This window comes from Mustela putorius, unplaced genomic scaffold (genome assembly GCF_011764305.1).
Source record: "Mustela putorius furo isolate JIRA1106 unplaced genomic scaffold, ASM1176430v1.1 tig00003836_pilon_pilon_pilon, whole genome shotgun sequence".
Classification (NCBI taxonomy): Eukaryota; Metazoa; Chordata; class Mammalia; order Carnivora; family Mustelidae; genus Mustela; species Mustela putorius.
In genome coordinates this window covers 38780795-38799598 of record NW_025421989.1, presented here as the reverse complement: position 1 = coordinate 38799598, position 18804 = coordinate 38780795, and positions in this window count along the sequence as shown.

Below are 18804 nucleotides of genomic sequence, written 5' to 3'. Positions count from 1 at the left end.
AAGACACTGCTCCATTGTATTCTACTGATGTTGCGTGATGTCATTTGGCTTAGGAACCTTTCTGAGTAACCTTTTTTGTATTTTTTTTTCCTTTGGAAAGCTTGGAGTTTTTTTTCTTGTAGTTTTGAAATTCCGTAAATTTGTCTGTAAATGTGAGTTTTAAAATACGGAATTAGAGAGCCTTTAAAAAATCCATGTTAGGGTCCTTTTGCTGTTTGCTGTCGTTACAGAGAAGATACACATAGCTAACATTTAAAAACCAAGGCCAGGGCCTCGGTGGCTCAGTGGGTTAAGCTTCTGCCTTCATGATCTCAGGGGCCTGGCATGGCCCCGTATGGGGCTCTCTGCTCAGCAGGGAGCCTGCTCTCCCCTCTCTCTGCCTGCCTCTCTGCCTACTTGAGATCTCTCTCTCTGTCAAATAAATAAAATCTTTTTTAAAAAATAAAAACCAAGGCCAGTAGGAGGAGTCTAAACCCACTCCAGATTGTGAGATTGAGAGCCCCAAATAAGTGCTCAGTAAATGTGAGATCGAGGGGTTCAGAATCATGGAAATGAAACAATGTTTATCACCCACTATATTCAGCTTTCTTTAGATTCTTTCATTCTGAAGATTCATGTCTTTTGCTTAAGCAAATTGTACTTTTTAAATTGACTTTATTTTTTAGAATAATTCGGGGTTTCTAGAAAAATCGAACAGATAGAACAGAGTTCCCATGTGTCTCCCCCAGACCGCTACAGTTTTCCCTGTTGTTAACATCTTACATTATTGTTGTACATTTGTGACAATTAATGAACCAATGCTGATACATTATTAACTTTATTCAAATTTAGTTTTTACCTAATATCCCCTCTTTTTTCCCCCAGACCCTCTTCCAGGTTATCATGTGACATTTATTTATTTATTTATTTAAGATTTTATTTGCTTATTTGGCAGACAGATCACAGGCAGGAAGAGAGAGAGGAGGAAGCAGGCTCCCCACTGAGCAGAGAGCCCGATGTGGGGCTCAATCCCAGGACCCTGGTATCATGATCCAAGCTGAAGACAGAGGCCCAACCCACTGAGCCACCCAGACACCCCATCATGTGACATTTAGTTGTCCTTTTTTCCTTAAGCTTCTCTTGGCCTGACAGCTTTTCAGACTTGCCTTATTTTTGATGGTCAGGTACACTGTAGAATGCTCCTGTATTGAACCACTTCTGATGTGTTTTCATGATTGGACTGGAGTTACGGGCTTTGAGGAAGAAGATCACAGAGGTGAAGTGCCGTTTTCATCATGTCACCTCAAGGGTTCATACTTATCAACATGACAGTCACTGCTGTTGGTGGCCCCAATCACCTGGCTGTTGGTCAGGTTTCTCCACTGTCAAGTTAACTTTCCATTACTGTGCTGTTGGAAAGGCAGTCACTGTGTTCAGCCCCACACGTAAAGAGGGGGGAATTAGTCTACCCTTCCTTTAGAGTGGCGGATCTACATAAATTATTTTAAATTCTGCACAGGAGGTAAGTGTTTTCTCCCCCATTTACTAATTTACTCAATCATTTATATCAGTAAGGACTCCTGGAGATTTATTCTATGCTTTGGGCTCTAATTCAATACTACTTTATTTTGATCTAATTGTCCAGCTTTGTCCATTGGGAGCATTTTCTGAGGGCTCCTGTGTCCCTTTGACATACCTCTAACAGTGTGTTTTGCAAATTGTATTGTAATAATAATTTTTATTATTTCTTCCCTGACATCTTGTCTATCTACTGCTTCTGGAACATTGATTAATTAGGTGTTGGAGTTTCTAGATTTTTCCTTCATCACTTTTTAATATTTTCTGTTTATTTTTTACTTTATATACTAGAACAGCTCCTTAATTTAACTCCAGTTTGGTCTTTCAAGTTCATTATTTAGCTTGTTAATTAAAATATGGGGGTTAACAGTTAATGTTTACTCATTCATTTTCAAGGCATACTGTTTGTATCTCTGGTCATTCCTTTCTCATTGCAGTCTGTTTGTATTTCACTTTTCTGTTGTGGGGTTGGTTTTTTCCTCAAGGATCTGTCAGCTCTTGGGTTTCCATTTGTATTTATGAATAAAATGATTGCTTTGATTAATATAGATAGCTGGAGTGGATTTTCTTTGTAGCTCTACAGGTCTGCTTTAACAGGTTCAATTCAAGAGGACAGGTTAGGGGTGCCTGGGTGGCGCAGTTGGTTAAGCTACCACCCCTTGGGTTTGGACCAGGTCCTGATCTCAGTGTTGTGAGGTCGAGCCCTGTGTCAGGCTCCATGCTTGGGATTCTCTGCCTCTGCCCCTCCCCCACTTGCTTTCTGTCTTTGTCAAATAAATAAATAAAATATTTTTTTAAAAAAAAGGTTGTAGCTGTAGAAGACCTTCTTATAGGTAGGCGGGACACAGGGAGTAGTAGACAAGTGCAGTTCCATGGAGAACTCACTGGACAGCTGGAGGGATGGAGACAGTTAGAGGGATGATCTCTGTTTTCTGGTCCCTGCACTTGGCATAGTGCCAATTCTATTTTCTCGGGTTTTCACCTCATTAGGGCCAGTTTCTTTAGAGAACATTCTTGGACGTTTCCGATCAGCAGTTCTATTCAGGTGAGGGGAGAAAAGGGCAAGGTGGAGAGAAAGGATCGTAATTGTTCCAACTCACGCCAATAAGTTTTGAAAATACATAACTCTGAGAGGGCATACTTCCCCACTCTCTTTTTTTCTTGAGGCGGCTTTGGCAAGAAGCCTTCTGGTGACTTAATCTGTGGTTTCCTGTCCTCTGACTTCTCTTCTGATCCCCTCTGCTTTCAGATGTTTCACATTTCACATTTTTGGTCTGTGAATGGCACCTTTGTTTTCCAGCACTGTTAGGGTTCTTAAAAACTTTATTATGGAAATTACTAAACATATATAAGAGTAGAGGGAACAATACAACAAAATTTCATGTACCCATCACTCAGCTTCTATAGTTATCAACATGTGGCCAATCTTATTTCTGCCACACTCTCCCACTACCTATAACCACCCCTCCCCCGCAATTATTTTGAAATATACCCAAGATATATCATTTCACCAGTAAATACTTCTGACATACCTCTAACAGATAAAGACCCTTAAAAAAAACTGTATTCCTATTATCACACCAAAAGAATAACAATAATCCCATAATAGTATGAAATATCCTCTCACTACTCAAATTTCCCCAATGATCTTAAGTTTTTTTTCTTTTTATTACAGTTGGTTTTCTCAAATCAGTAAACAGGGTCCACACATTGTATCTGGTTGCTGTTAAATTATAATTTTTTAATTCTCTTAATTTATAGTCCCCAGCTCCCTGTTTTTTAAAAATAATTTATTTGTTAAAGAAACCACATCGTATTCCTAGAACTTCCTCTATTTTGATTGCTGCTGATTGCCTTCTTGCCATGTCATTTAACATGTTCTTTTGGTCCCCGAGTTACCTGTCAATTGATAGGTAAACAGACATAATTGGATTCAGGTTTGATTTGGTTGCAGGGATGGCCAACATTTCGTAGGTGGTGGTGTGTGCTTTTTGTTATATCACAAGAGGGGACACATAATTTCTGGTTATTTCTCTTTGGGGAGCATTAAAATTGATCAGTGGGTTCAAGTAGTGTCAGCCTAAATCAACCATTATAAAACTTCCTATCAGCTTATCGCTTAATGTTTTGAGCAGCCATTAATAATGACTGCCTAGATGCATGATTTCATTTGGGGTTACAAAAGAGTGAGGCTCTAAATTGATTATTTATTTATTTATTTATTTTTAAAAAGATTTTTATTTATTTATTTGACAGAGATCACAAGTAGGCAGAGAAGCAGGCAGAGAGAGAGGAAGGGAAGCAGGCTTCCCGCTGAGGAGAGAGCCCGATGCAGGATTCGATCCCGGGACCCCGAGATCATGAACTGAGCCGAAGGCAGAGGCTTTAACCCACTGAGCCACCCAGGAACCCTGATAATTTATTTTTGGATAAATAATTTATAAACTTGAATTCTAGGAAAAACCATTTCCTCATCAACTAACTCTTTGGTTACTTTTAGATACAGTTAGTTATAAGAAAAGCAGTATGTGAAAATTTGCATGAAATGGATGAAGTGTTCAAAAAACACAATTTACCAAAATTCATTCAAGATTTTTATACCTATTAAAGACATTGAATCTGCAGTTTAAAGCCTCCCATATTGAAAACTTCAAGCCCAGATGGCTTTGATGGTGAATTCTTTCAAACTTTTAAAGAAATAACACAGTTTAATAAATTTTAAAAAGAGGGAGGGTGTCCCTGGCTGGCTCAGTCAGTAGAGAAGGTGACTATTGATCTCTCAGGATTCTGAATCTGAGCTCCATGCTGGGTGTAGAGATTACTTTAAAAAAAAAATTTAAAAATTAGAAAAGATTAATAATGCCATCTTACTCAAACTTTAACAATAGAAACAGCAGAGACCCTGTCAAACTTATTTTATGAGGGCATCATAACTTCAATACCAAAACATGACAAGGACATTACAAGAGGAAAATTAAAAGCTGCTATTTCCCATGATCATAGACTCCAAAATTCTAGAGAAAATATTGCAAATCAAATCCAGCAATATGTAAAAAAGGACAGTATATCATAACCAAGTGGGATTCATTCTAGAAATGCAAGATCAGTTTAACATCTAAAAATCAATGTATTTTACCTCATTAACAGAATAAGAAATGGAAGCCCCCATTTCACAAGATGCAGAAAAAGCATTCAATGATATTAAACAATTATCACAAGAAATACAGACTCTCAACAAACTAAGAGGGGAACTTCCTCAATCTGATAAAGGGTATCTACGAGAAGTAAACCTCATACTTAAGGGTGAAATATTGAGATCAAGAATGAGACCAGAAGTTGATTTTAACTGCTTCTGTTGAACTTCTGCTGGATGTTCTAACCAGTGTGTTACTGTTCTGCTGCATGAGAAATGGTATCTTTGTGAAACTTAATTTGCATCTTTGTTTTTAAAGGTTTTTTTTTTTTAAAGATTTTATTTATTTATTTGATAGAGATCACAACTAGGCAGAGAATCAAGCAGAGAGAGAGGAGGAAGCAGGCTCCCAGCTGAGCAGAGAGCCCCATGTGGGCCTCGATCCCAGGACCCTGGGATCATGACCTGAGCCGAAGGCAGAGGCTTTAACCCACTGAGCCACCCAGGCACCCCATGTTTTTAAAGGTTTCATTTATTTATTTGAGACAGAGCACTAGAGAGAGCAAGCAAGCACAAGTAGGGGTCAGAGGGAGAGGAAAAAGCAGGCTCCCTGCTCAGCAGGGAGCTCAGTGTAGGACTCGATCTCAGGATCCCAGGATCATGACCTGAGCCAAAGGCAGATGCTTAACTGACTGAGCCCCCCAGGCACCCCAATTTGCATCTTTTTATTACCAAATAGGTTGAATGCTTTTTCATGTTTAAGGCCCATTTGCATTTCTTCTTGAAATGTGTGTTCCTTTACTCTTTTGCATTTTCCTATGGGGCAGATGGCCTCTTATTTCTCTATTTTTAAACAAATACTTAAAGGAAATTAAATCCTTATCTGTGATACAAGTTGCAAATATTTTTTCCCCATTTGCCATTTGGCTTTTTCCATGGTTTATTGTGTTTCTTGGCATGAAGGTTTTGTTTTGTTCTGTTTTCTGTTTTTAAAATTTTACATGGTCAGATTTAGCGATATATTTTCCCTCGTTTCTGGATTTTGATTCCTAGTTAGGAAAGTGTTTTGCACTCTGGAGTATAGAAGAATTTACATATGATTTCTTCTGGGCATGAATGGTTTAATTTTTTACCTATGGTTTAATTTTTTACCTTTAAATCTCTGCTGTATTTGGAATTTATCAGGTCCTGTTTTATCTTTTTCTGTGCAGCTGTTACCCGAATACTACTTATTAAAGGCCCATCTTTCCTTCATTGTACTGAAATGCTCCCTTTGTCACATACCAAATTTCCATATTCAGGTGGACCCACTTCTGGATATTCTGCTCATGCGCCAGTGCCTTCCTTTAAGCTTCTGAGGCTTTATAATAAGTTATTTATTTATTTTTTAAAGAACAGATATTACTGGGGCACCTGGCTGGCTCTGTTGGTAGAGCGAGCAACTGTTGATCTTGGGATTGTGAGTTTGAGCCCCACATTGGGTATAGAGATTACTTAAAAAATAAAATCTTACTTATTTGTTTATTTTAAATATTTTATTTATTTATTTGACAGAGAGAGAGAGAGATCACAAGTAGGCAGAGAGGCAGGCAAAGAGAGAGGGGGAAGCAGGCTCCCCGCCAAGCAGAGAGCCCGATGCAGGGCTTGATCACAGGACCCTGAGATCGTGACCTGAGCCGGAGGCAGAGGCTTGACCCACTGAGCCACCCAGGCACCCCAAATCTTAATTATTTAGAAATAAAATCTTTTAAAAAAGCAAATATTTTATTTTGTTTTTCAGATGGAAATAGAGAATGCATTATTTCAATAGGATGGATTTTTCAAAGCAGCAATAGAATGTATATACTATAAAGGAAAAAATGATGAATTTGACTACCTTTAAAAGTAGTGTCAGGGCGCCTGGGTGGCTCAGTGGGTTAAAGCCTCTGCCTTCAGCTCAGGTCATGGTCCAGGGTCCTGGGATCGAGCCCCGCATCGGGCTCCCTGCTCCGCAGGAAGCCTGCTTCCCTCTCTCTCTCTCTCTCTGCCTGCCTCTCTGCCTACTTGTGGTCTCTGTCTGTCAAATAAATAAATAAAATCTTAAAAAAAAAAAGTTTAAAATCAAGATTGTGAAAACACATTTGACAGTAATATAACATACAAATACTCTAAAATATATAAAGAATTACAAATTAAAATGTAAAAGACAACAGGCAACTCAGTACATAGGAACCTGGTTCAAGTAAAAGAGCATGAATCACAGAAACTCAGGTTAAAACAACTATCCATTTCATCTTTCTACCCAGCAGCTTTGCAAAAGATTAAGAAAGAGTCTGAAAATTATAAAAATCGATAAGGACACATGTATTACTGGGAAAGGGGAGTGGAATTCAATTTTTCATACACTGACAGTGGGGATGAAAATTGATACAAACATTTTAAGATCAATTTGACAATATCTAGCAAAGTTGTGTTCTGCAACCCAGCAATTCCACTCCTAGGCATATTCTCCAGTTAACCTATGGCAAAGGACACAGGGTGACAGCTTCAAAAATGTTTCATGCATCATAGACTAATATTTTAGGACAGTTTTAGGTTTACAAAAATAATTTGAGAAGATTGTGTGGAGAGCTCCAATATATACTACACCATTTCCCTGTTATTAACATCCTACATTAGTATGGCACATTCATCAAAATGAATGAACCAATGCCAATACATTATTATTATCTAGAGTGCATACTTCATTCAGCTCTTCTTGATATTGACCTAATTTTGTTTTTCCATGCCAGGATACCACATTAGATATAATCACCAGGTCTTCTTAGGCTCCTCTTGGTGTGACAGTATCTCAAACTTTGCTTTTTTTTTTTGGTGATCTTGACAGTTTTGAGGAGCACTGGTTAAGGTTTCTTGCAAAATGCTCCTCTACTGGAAAGTGTTTGTTGTTTTTCTTGAGATTAGACTGGCATTATGAGCCTTCGGGAGGAAGACCACAGAGGTAAATTGCCATTTTCATCACATCACATTGTGCCCAGGGTACATATATTATCAACATGATATATCACTGTTGATGTTGACCTTGATCACTTGGCTGAGGAAGTGCTTGTCAGATTGTTTCAGTGTAAAGGTACTCCTTTCCCCCCTTGTTTTCCATTTTGCCCTCTTTGGAAGGAAGTCACTATGTGCAGCCCTCATTTAAGGAGTTGGGAGTCATACTCTACTTCTTTGAGGTCAAGTATCTACATTAGATGAAATAATGTACAAGACATCTGTCTCTTCCCCATTTACCTGTTCAATCACTTAATCTATATCAGTATGAATATTTACTTTCTGTTTTGGGTTATATAACATTTTAATATCTGACAGGGCAAGCACCCATCATTGTTTATCTTTTTCAGGTGTTTCTTGGCTATCCTTGCTTGCTTGTGTTCCCTCAAGTGCTTTATAATCAACTCCAGGGAACAAAAATCTAATGATATGTTATTGTGATTGTATTAAATATATATAGTACTAACTTGGGGCACCTGGGTGGCTCAGTGGGTTAAAGCCTCTGCCTTCAGCTCAGGTCATGATCCCAGGGTCCTGGGATCGAGCCCCGCATCAGGCTCTCTGCTCAGCAGGGAGCCTGCTTCCTGCTTTCTCTCTGCCTGTTTCTCTGCCTACTTGTGATCTCCATCTGTCAAATAAATAAATAAAATCTTTAATATATATATATATATATATATATATATATATATATATATATAGTACTAACTTAGAATTAATCAGTGTCCTTTATGATGTTAGGTCTGCCTGTCCCAAAATAAGGTATTTTCTGTTGTGTCAAGTCTATGTTTGGTCTTTCAGAAGAGTTTTGTAATTTTCTTCATATAAGTTTTGAACCTTTCTTGTTATGTTTATGCCCAGTGTTGTTATTGTTTTAAAAAATTATAACTTCTGGGGTGCCTGGGTGGCTCAGTTGGTTAAGTATCCAACTCTTCTTGATTTCAGCTCAGGTCATGATCTCAGGGTCATGAAATTGAGCCCTAGGCATCAGGCTCCATACTCAGCAGGTAATCTACTTCTCTCTTCCTCTCCCTCTGCCTCTCCCTGAACTCGTGCTCTCTCTTTCTCTCTCTCTAAAATAAAGAAATAAAAATATATTTTTTAAAAGATCTAATTTCTGGGCACCTGGGTGGCTCAGTTGTTAAGTGGCTGCCTTCCACTCAGGACATGATCCCAGGGTCTTGGGATTGAGGCCCACATTGGGCTCCCTGCTCAGCGGGAAGCTTGCTTCTCCCGATCCTGCTTCCCCTGCTTGTGTTCCCTCTCTGTGTTTGTCCCTCTCTGTCAAATAAATAAATAAAATCTTTTTTAAAAAAGATATAATTTCTGTCATATCAATGGAATTTGGTTGTTACGGGATGAAGTGTTACATGCATGTTCAGTCTTCCCATTGGACAGAAGTCCTGATCCATTTTTTCCCTTGCCCCCTTTTTTATTTTTTATTTTGTTTTAAGACTTTCATTTATTTATTTGACAGACAGAGATCACAAGCAGGCAGAGAGACAGGCAGAGAGAGAGGAAGGGAAGCAGGCTCTGTGCTGAGCAGAGAGCCCGATGTGGGGCTCGATCCCAGGACCCTGGGATCATGACCTGAGCCGAAGGCAGAGGCTTTAATCTACTGAGCCACCCAGGCGCCCCTCCCTTGCCCCCTTTTTTAAAGTTGAATTTTTTTTAAAGATTTTATTTATTTATTTGTCAGAGAGAGTGAGCACAGGCAGACAGAGAGGCAGGCAGAGGCAGAGGGAGAAGCAGGCTCCCTGTTGAGCAAGGAGCCCAACATGGGACTCGATCCCAGGACGCTGGGATCATGACCTGAGCCGAAGGCAGCTGCTTAACCAACTGAGCCACCCAGGCGTCCCTAAAGTTGATTTTTTATTGTGGTAAAATAACATTGTATTTATCATCTTAACCATTTGTAAGTGTAGTTTGGAGCCATTAAATATACTCACAATGCTGTGTATGACCACCACTATCTATGCCCAAAACCTTTTCATCATCCCCAACATAAATTCTGCACCCATTGGATAAAAATTTCCCCTTCTCCACTTCTCCAGGCCCTGGTAACCTATGTTCTCCTTTCCATCTCTATGAATTTGCTTATTCTAGGTACCTCATATAATTGGAATCACACAATATTTGTCCTTCTATTTCTGGATTATTTTATCAAGCAAAATGTTTTCAGAATATATCCATGTTGTAGCATATATCAAAATTTCATTCCTTTTTATGGCAGAATAGTATTCTCTGATCCATTTTTCATTCGTTTTTAGACCTAAATAATATTCTCTCTTCCATTTTTATCATAAAATATGTTTATAATTCTTTTTTTGTTTGTTTTGCTGAAGACTTTATTTGAGAGAGAAGGAAAGCATGGACAGAGGGAGGGACAGAAGGAGAAGCAGACTCCCCGTTGAGCAGGGAGCCTGACAATTGGCTCAATTCTAGCACCCTAAGATCATGACCTGAGCCAAAGACAGACCCTTACCCAATTGAGCCACCCAGGAACCTCTTGTTTATCACTCTTTTAGGGAATAGTAGTTTTAGTTTCACCGAAATTCTTACCTGAACTTTTCTCTTTTTTAAGAACATCCTCTAACATTGTTGGTTTGCAGTACACGTAGAGTGGGTCAGTATTTCAGTGTAATTAAAGAATTTTTATAACATAAAACAAGTGAAAAGTTAAGGATGTGGAAGCATCCAAGAAAAAGCCTTCTCAAATTAGGAATTTTCAAATATTTATAATGTATCAGATAATTCAGAAGTAAAACAACATCCTTTCTGTTTCTTTTGGTTGTTAAGCCCAAGGAACCTTACTATGTTTTTTGTAAGTGGAAACTGAATGCAGGAAAATGAAGTCTTTACTGGTCACAATCCATTAAAATCTATACTTTGTAAGACAGAGGGTAGTTACTGAATATAAACTAATATTTAAAAACAGAACAAAAAGAAATGATTTAGCAATGTCAAGACCTGCTTTGGGGTGACATGTGTTTTCATTTCATTTGTCTCCAGCACTGCTTTCCGTTTGTTTTAGCAAACATCTAAAAACAAATAAAAAAAAAAAAAAGCAAGAGATGAGCCTAAATACACTATTTTTGGGGGGTGGGGGAGGAGGATGCTTACTAGTTTAAGGATGATTGTATGTCACAGGCAAACAGATGGTATACTAAGGTTAGCGCGCTAATAAACTCACAAAATATCATGAAGTGGCATGAGAGAAATGGAAAACATTTTGGAGTTTACTCCGTCCTTCATTGTAGAGAGTGGTCTTTCATTGTGCTTAGTAGTGATACATATTTTTGGTTTTTTTGCGGGGAAAGTTATGGGCATAGGGATGTGCTGTTTGAGACTTAGTGAACTTCCATAACACCGCTTTTAGATGACTGGATTCACTGTTTTAAATTTGCTCTACACACCAGGATGTGGACTAGGCTGCCAGGTTTCAGCATCTCTAAGAAGTCTAACTACAGACACTTGTTTGCAAAAGAGTTAGGTGGTTCAAAAGTATACCTGAGAAAAATAGCAGTATTTCTTGTTTTTCCTTATAAAAATAATATATGTTTATTGTGAATTTAGAAATGGAGGAGAACATAATATAAACAAATTCATCTGTTATTTTCCAGAGAGAAGATAATCACAATGAAATTTTTTTGACCTATGTATAAGGTTATTTATTATACCAGTCAACCAACCATACAATCATGAGGGAGAACAGCCTACAAACTGACAACCATTCTGTTTTTTACTTTTGGTACCCAAGTCAGTAAGTTATATGAGATATTCAACATTTTATGATAAAATAGGCCTTGTATTAAATAATTTTGTCCAATTGAAGGCTGTTATAAGTGTTCCGAGCACATCAAAGGTAGACCAGCCAAAGCTATGATGTTTAATAATAGGTTATGTGTATTAACTGTAAGTTAAGGAAGTTGAGGAAGATCTGTATACTCACACCGTAGAATACTACTTAGCTTAAAAAAATGTGTTAGATTATGAAATTAAAAATCGAAAGACTTTATTACTAAATGAGAAAAGCAAGGTAAAGAGTAGTGAATGCTGCCTTTACTGAAAGAAAGAGGTGGGGCTATATGAAATATACTCATATTGGTTTGGGTGTATTTACTTGGGAAAAGGAGAAGATAGATATGAAATAAGTCAAAGTGGTTATCTATATGGGGTAGGGAAGGAAATGGGGTTAAAGGAATCACACTGGGAGTACAACTTATCAACAGCCACACTTTTATTTTGGTTTTTGATTCATATGAATGTCTGCTCTATCTTACAAAATTAAGCTAATGTAAGCTGTAGAGCTGAAATACAGCCTCACACTTGCCATTCAAATTGAGTCAGTGCAGTAATGTATTACGGCCAACATTAGGAAAACTTTATTCATCTTTTTGAATGAATGCCTTTACTTTTATTACCTTTTAAAATATTTATTTATTTACTTACTTATTTGAGAGGGAGAGAGAGAGAGCACAGGTAGGAGGGGCAGAGAGAGAGAAAGAATCTCAGACAGACTCTGCACGGAGCACAGAGCCCAACATGGAGCTCAATCTCACGACCCCTGAGATCATGACCTGAGCTGAAGCCAAGAGTCAGATGCTCAGCAGACTGCACTACCCAGGTGCCCCTGAATGCCTTTATTTTTAACAAAGACTGGTGATTTGGTTCAGGACATGCTATCCTAAAATGTGACACCTTAGTGTGTTGAATATTTTTAAGTTGAAGGGGTTTGAGAGCACAGCAGAAACAGGAAGGTCACTCTGAACTCCCACTCCCATCCCCAAGCAGGTCAGAAGACCCTCGTGTGAGAGGTACCCACCTCATACCTAGAGGAAAGGGACACCTCATCTCCATAGCCAGAGGCAACTGAGAAGGATCCCAACAAACAGGCCTAACAAACTTAGTAAGTTTCCAGTTTACTACACTTATGTTATACCCTCTGACCTATCATATATCTCCATGACTGTCCACTCTCTGTCAAACCTAACATAAAAATACTCAGGTCTGTTTCTTTGGGCCTTCATTTCCTCCTTGTCATGTAAAATTTATGTTAAACAAGTATGTATGCTTTTCTCCTGTTAATCTGTCTTTGTCAGTTTAATTTTCAGACCTAGCCAGAGACCCTAAGAGGGTCAAGGAAAACTTCTTTCCTCCCCTACCCTGGAGAGTTTCTGGTTGATGGTAATCAGAGAAACAGATTATTACCCACTTGTTTTTGATTGAGAAGAGTAGAAGTAATTTTGTTTTCTATAAAGCAAGAACTGACTGGGAGTTTGGATGAAGCTGAGATAGACTCACTCTATTAGTAGATTCCTTTTTTTTTTAATTCTTTTTTTTTTCCAGCATAACAGTATTCCTACTGGGTATTTACCCCAAAGATACAGATGTAGTGAAAAGAAGGGCCATCTGTACACCAATGTTTATAGCAGCAATGGCCACGGTCGCCAAACTGTGGAAAGTAGATTCCTTTTTTAAGAGAAACTGACTGAACAAGAATGAATGGGATCAGCTGGCTAGTGAAGTCAGTGCTTAGCTGCCTGGGGGTAGTTATTTAATTTGTAATTTCTCATCCTGAGTTAAGGTTGCTTGAAAACATATTTTATGTGAGAATATTAAATGAATATTCTGTAAAATATCAGGAGAATGGTAGCATGAGTAACAAGTTTCCTGGAGAGTCTGAAGAGATTTAGAAGAATCAAGGCATGTAAAACTGTAGAAACGGAATTTTTATAGCTAGAGATGCATATCAAAACAAAACTGAAAACAACCAAACCAGCAAAAACCCTATAGTACTGGTCATTTATTGATTGCGAAGTGGCCAAAAAAAAAAAAACCACGAAGAAAGAAGTATTCCTAATTTGTGAATAAACTGATCAAGTGGTGGAAAGTGGGTGGGGGAGAGGGAAACCACATCTTAAAGAACTGCTAGAGATGGGGAACTGTAGGAGTAGAAATAAGAGGCAACCACAAAATATTCAGACAAATCTGTAAATCTGTTGTCTACATGGGGTGTGCTTTAAGATAAAAATTGGTGTTTTGGATAAAGAGCTACAAGATCTTAAATCAATGAAAATTGAAGCAGAACTCTGGTACACTTTAGGGAAATTTCTGGAAAGGGTTTGGGAAGTTGCAATAGCTGACTTCAAAGCTCCCTTACATTTCTAAAACTGATTCCACAGTTGTAGTGCTTATAGAGTTACTTCTTAGACCATATGCTCATAGTAAAGTGAAGTGTCACTTCTGTTGCTTCAGTAAGAAAGTATATCATGAGAACTTAGTAGCTATATGGGATTGACCGATTTATAAGTATTGGAATAAAGCAGTGGTTCTCAAAATATGAATCTTTCAACATTATGTTTTTGAGATGAATCAATGTTGTGTGCTTAGTAATTTGTTCACTGTTGTTGGCCAGTAGTATTCTATTGTGTAAATATACCCACAGTTTATCTGTTTGCCTATTGATAGATACGGAATATTTCAGGCTTTTGGCTGATGTGTTAAATGATGCACTTCTATACAGTTCTTTGTTTAGACATATTTTCATTTATCTTGGAAAAACATCTAGGAGTAGAATCTCTGCATCATATAGTAGGTTACGTTTGACTCTATATGAAGCTGCCACACTGTTTTCCAAAATAGCTACACTATATGAGTGTTCCATTTGTGCTGTATCCTTGCCAACACCTCCAATTATTAGGTGTTTGGATTTCAGATAGTTGATTGGGGGTATAGTAGTACCTTACGGTGGTATTAATGTGTATTTCTCTTGTGACTTACAACTTTCAGCATCTTTCACTCTGTGTCTGCTTTTTTAAAAAGCACAGTAATAAACTCAAAGACTCTAGCCTGTACCTGTGGAGTCATCTGATTCCTAAAGTCTTAGGATGATGTAATAATAGTACATTTCATGTTGACATACATGTCTACAAATCACAGTGTTCTTAGGGTCAGTATTGTATTCATGGCTCCTGGCATATGATGGTTTCAATAAACATTGTGAGAATTCTGGTCTAATGGGATGCTTAAAGACAACTGTTTCCATAAGTAAGGGTAAGAAGGGTTTTTCAGAAGGAGATGTATCTGATTTAAATTGAATGTTTCAACATCTCCCACTTTATTAGGTGGTGAAAGTCCTGGGGGAAACTAGTGTTTAAGACTTTTGAATAAATGTTCACAATAATGACAGAATCCTTGAAACTGAAAGATTAAAAAAAAGACTCCCATGTAAAGCAGTTCTTTAAAAATACAGAGAATGCTCTCTCCTGGATGTAGTTTCTTCAGTTACAAAATGGGACAATTAAATTTACTAATTGTCCTCCTTCAGCTAGAGTCAATGCTCACTATTTTGAACTTTCCATGACTATTAGGTAGGTTGTTCATGTGATTAGATTACTTAGCTTTAACATGGTTTTGGAGGAAAAAGAATATCCCTGTTAGTACTGACAGTGAGATATGTTCCTTGTAACTCTATTGAAGATAATAATGTGAAATGAGCCTCTTAATTTTCTAACTGTGTTAGGGAAATATGCACGAAATCTTTCCCCCAACATTTTCTTTTTCTTTTTCTTTTTTTAAAATTTTTAAAATTTATTTATTTTCAGAAAAACAGTATTCATTATTTTTTCACCACACCCAGTGCTCCATGCAATCTGAGCCCTCTATAGTACCCACCACCTGGTACCCCAACCTCCCATACCCCCGCCACTTCAAACCCCTCAGATTGTTTTTCAGAGTCCATAGTCTCTCATGATTCACGTCCCCTTCCAATTTACCCCAACTCCCTTCTCCTCTCGAACTCCCCATGTCCTCCATGCTATTTGTTATGCTCCACAAATAAGTGAAACCATATGATAATTTACTCTCTCTGCTTGACTTATTTCACTCAGCATAATCTCTTCCAGTCCCGTCCATGTTGCTACAAAAGCCCCCAACGTTTTCTTATGAACATTTTTCAAACATATAGAAAAGTTGAGACAATGTTAGAATGAGCACTCAGATACCTACCACCTAGATTCTATAATTAAGATTTTATTATGCTTCTTTTATTACATGTCTATCCATCTATTGCTTGGTCCATCATAGTTTTTTTTTAAACATATTTCAAAATAAATGACAGATACTAGTACATTTCCCCTTAAGAGCTTATAAAATTATTTTTTAAGGATGGAATCTCTTGGTATATGTAGGCACTGCTGCATACACATGCCTGTTTTCTGGAAACAAGAGATGCTAGTGTTGTTTCCTGGAATAAATACCTCTAGCCATTAGCCTTTAGGACAGTGGCCCTTAACCGGGGTGAGTTTGCCCTACAGGGGCTGTTTGGCAATATCTAGAGACATCCCTGGTTGTCATGTCCAGGATGTGTTAGTGGCCTCATCCAGCACAACATGTCAATAGCGCTAAGGTTGAGAAACCCTGTGTTAGAAAATGGTAGACTTATCTCTATTCTGGCTGACTTCTCTGTTACCCAGAAATAAACCAGAATATAAACTTCTTTCAATATACTGTAAGAGAGAGCTCAGTAAAACTAAGAGTAAACAAGGTCTTAAAGTAAAATTTTCATTTGTTTTAGCTGTCCTTATTCTGCTCGTGCAATTATTTTACTGAAGCATCTTGTGCTCATCATTTAATTTCTTCTGTAACTCATTTTTCTCATTTAGTGTAGAATAATCATGCCTTTTTCTTGCAAAGTGGTCTGAAATCAGATAACAAGGGACAAAGAACTCAACATTTTCCAGACACACAAACGCCCCCTTCAAAATGAATAAGCCACATCTGAGGAATTAGGGAGGAAAGGGACAAGTGGAACAGGAACAGGGATTTAAATCAGGCACATGGATTGATGTGTTTTTGTAGTTTTCATGTACATCATTGTCTCCTTAACCCCCGTGGCACATCAATTTAGGTCATCTGAATAGAGTTTGCTCTGAATTTTTCCTGTGTACTTTCTATGATAAGCACATACTCGAGAAGAAAAAAGAAAAAATGGAAGGAGAACAAAGGGTTGAAAGACAAAAGCAAAAATGTAAAAAATCCTACCCAGTAGCAATTATTTCTTCATGGTAATTATTAATGTGTGTTTGCCTCTGAACAAGTTAGATGTTCCTTTTCCATGTACCCACCAACCTCACCCTCATCCCCCATCGTTAGCCGAGGGTCATAACAACCACTGTGGAGAGAAGGAGTGCAAATTCTCATTTCTCCTGATTCTGGAAAAATATAATACTATATTTGAAAATCTCCACCTTCAAATCATGGTCCCTCCAAGAATTGCAAATGCAGACTACCTCACCAGATTGATTTTGGCATATTTACGGGAATTGGTGGGATTGTGCATTTCGTTGTCCTTCAAAGTGTTTATTTACTAATTTAAAAAATTGAACTTTAAATAATTTTTAATAGATTAAAAAATTCTCATATGTCCACCCTGCATCCTCCTTCAGTGCCCTGAACAACCACTGTCACCAGATTTTTGTCCATCATTCCAGACACATTACATGCCTATCCAAGCATGTACTTAGAGAATCTCTGTACTCCATTTTGTTCAAATGGAAGTTTCTGTACACACTGTCCTATACCATGGTTTTTAAGTGAGGTATAATATATATACAGTAAATAGCACAAGTCTAAAGTATACAACTCAATGAATTTTTATATGAGTATCCATCTGTGAAACCAGTCAAGGTAGAAATGTTAACAGCACGTGAGAGGTTCCATGATACTGAGAGAAACCAAGAGGGCTCTAAATGAGCCCTCCTCCCTTGAAGCTTTAGAGTGGCAATAATTTTTTTTCAAAGTAAGAAATTTCTATGTGCACCTTTGCCCCTTTGCCAAGCCAGTCATACGTGAATTTCTGGGTGTTTAACATCTGTTGTAGGTATGTTCTTAATTTTTTTTTAAAGTATAAATGGTAGGACTGAAATCCCACTATTTACTCGATTCAAGGGAGTTTAGAAAATGCTGGCAATCTTGAGAGAGGCAGAGTCCTTTGAGAAGCACACTCTAATTTTGGCTCTACCACCTGCCTAATGGCTTTGTAATTATTGACAAGTTCTTAACCTCTTTGAGACTCAGTTTCCTCCTCTGTGTAAGCAGTAATGTTTACTTGGCAAGGCAGGTGGGAGAGCTGTAAATAGTAAATTCTCATGGTAGCTGGTGCATGGTATCTGATCAGAAGAGAGGATTAATCAAGGGCTAGAACACTGGAAAGAGAATGTCTTTAGAACCACAGCAGAGAGGATTTTGCTTCAATGATAACATGGTAGAAAACTTACGTTCTTGTACAGAGTTTGAGATTCTCTTTTCTCAGCAGAACACTATGAATACATTTGGGGAACTTACTAATCTCTTGGGGGAAATGTGCCTGGCGGAGACATGATGGTGGTGTTCTAATTTAAAAACCATTTAGAGTCTGTCCTGTTCCCCACATACCCCCCCTTAAAGTGCCATAGTTTGAGGGTGGTGATATCAAAATAAAGGATTGTCTGTTGAGGACTTGACTGGCTGCAGATTAGGCTGCCCAGGTTGGTTTCAGCCTTGAGCATCCAGAACCTGAACCTTGTTAGCAGTCGCAGCGTTCATTGTACTCTGAGGGAGCTGACCCATGTTTACAAGAGACAGAATGCTAACTCATTAATTTTTCAGGCTGGGGGCAGATACTCTGCTTCATTTGCCATAAGACTCATTTACCTTGGCCACAGTAACTGTCTTCTCATTGAAGGAATTTGGGGAGATGAAGGACTTGTTATAAAAAGAGAAGATAAGACAAAGATACAAATATAGTGATCCGAAGGGGCACGTGCACCCCAATGTTTATAGCAACAATGTCCACAATAGCCAAACTGTGGGAAGAGCCCGGGTGTCCATCGACTGATGAATGGATAAAGAAGATGTGGGTGCTCGCTTCGGCAGCACATATACTAAAATTAGAAGATGTGGTGTACACACAAACAGACACACACAGACACAAGAATATTATGCAGCCATCAAAAAATGAAATCTTGTCCAAAAAAAAATGAAATCTTGTCATTTACAATGACACAGATGAAACTAGAGGACATTAGGCTAAGAGAAATAAGTAT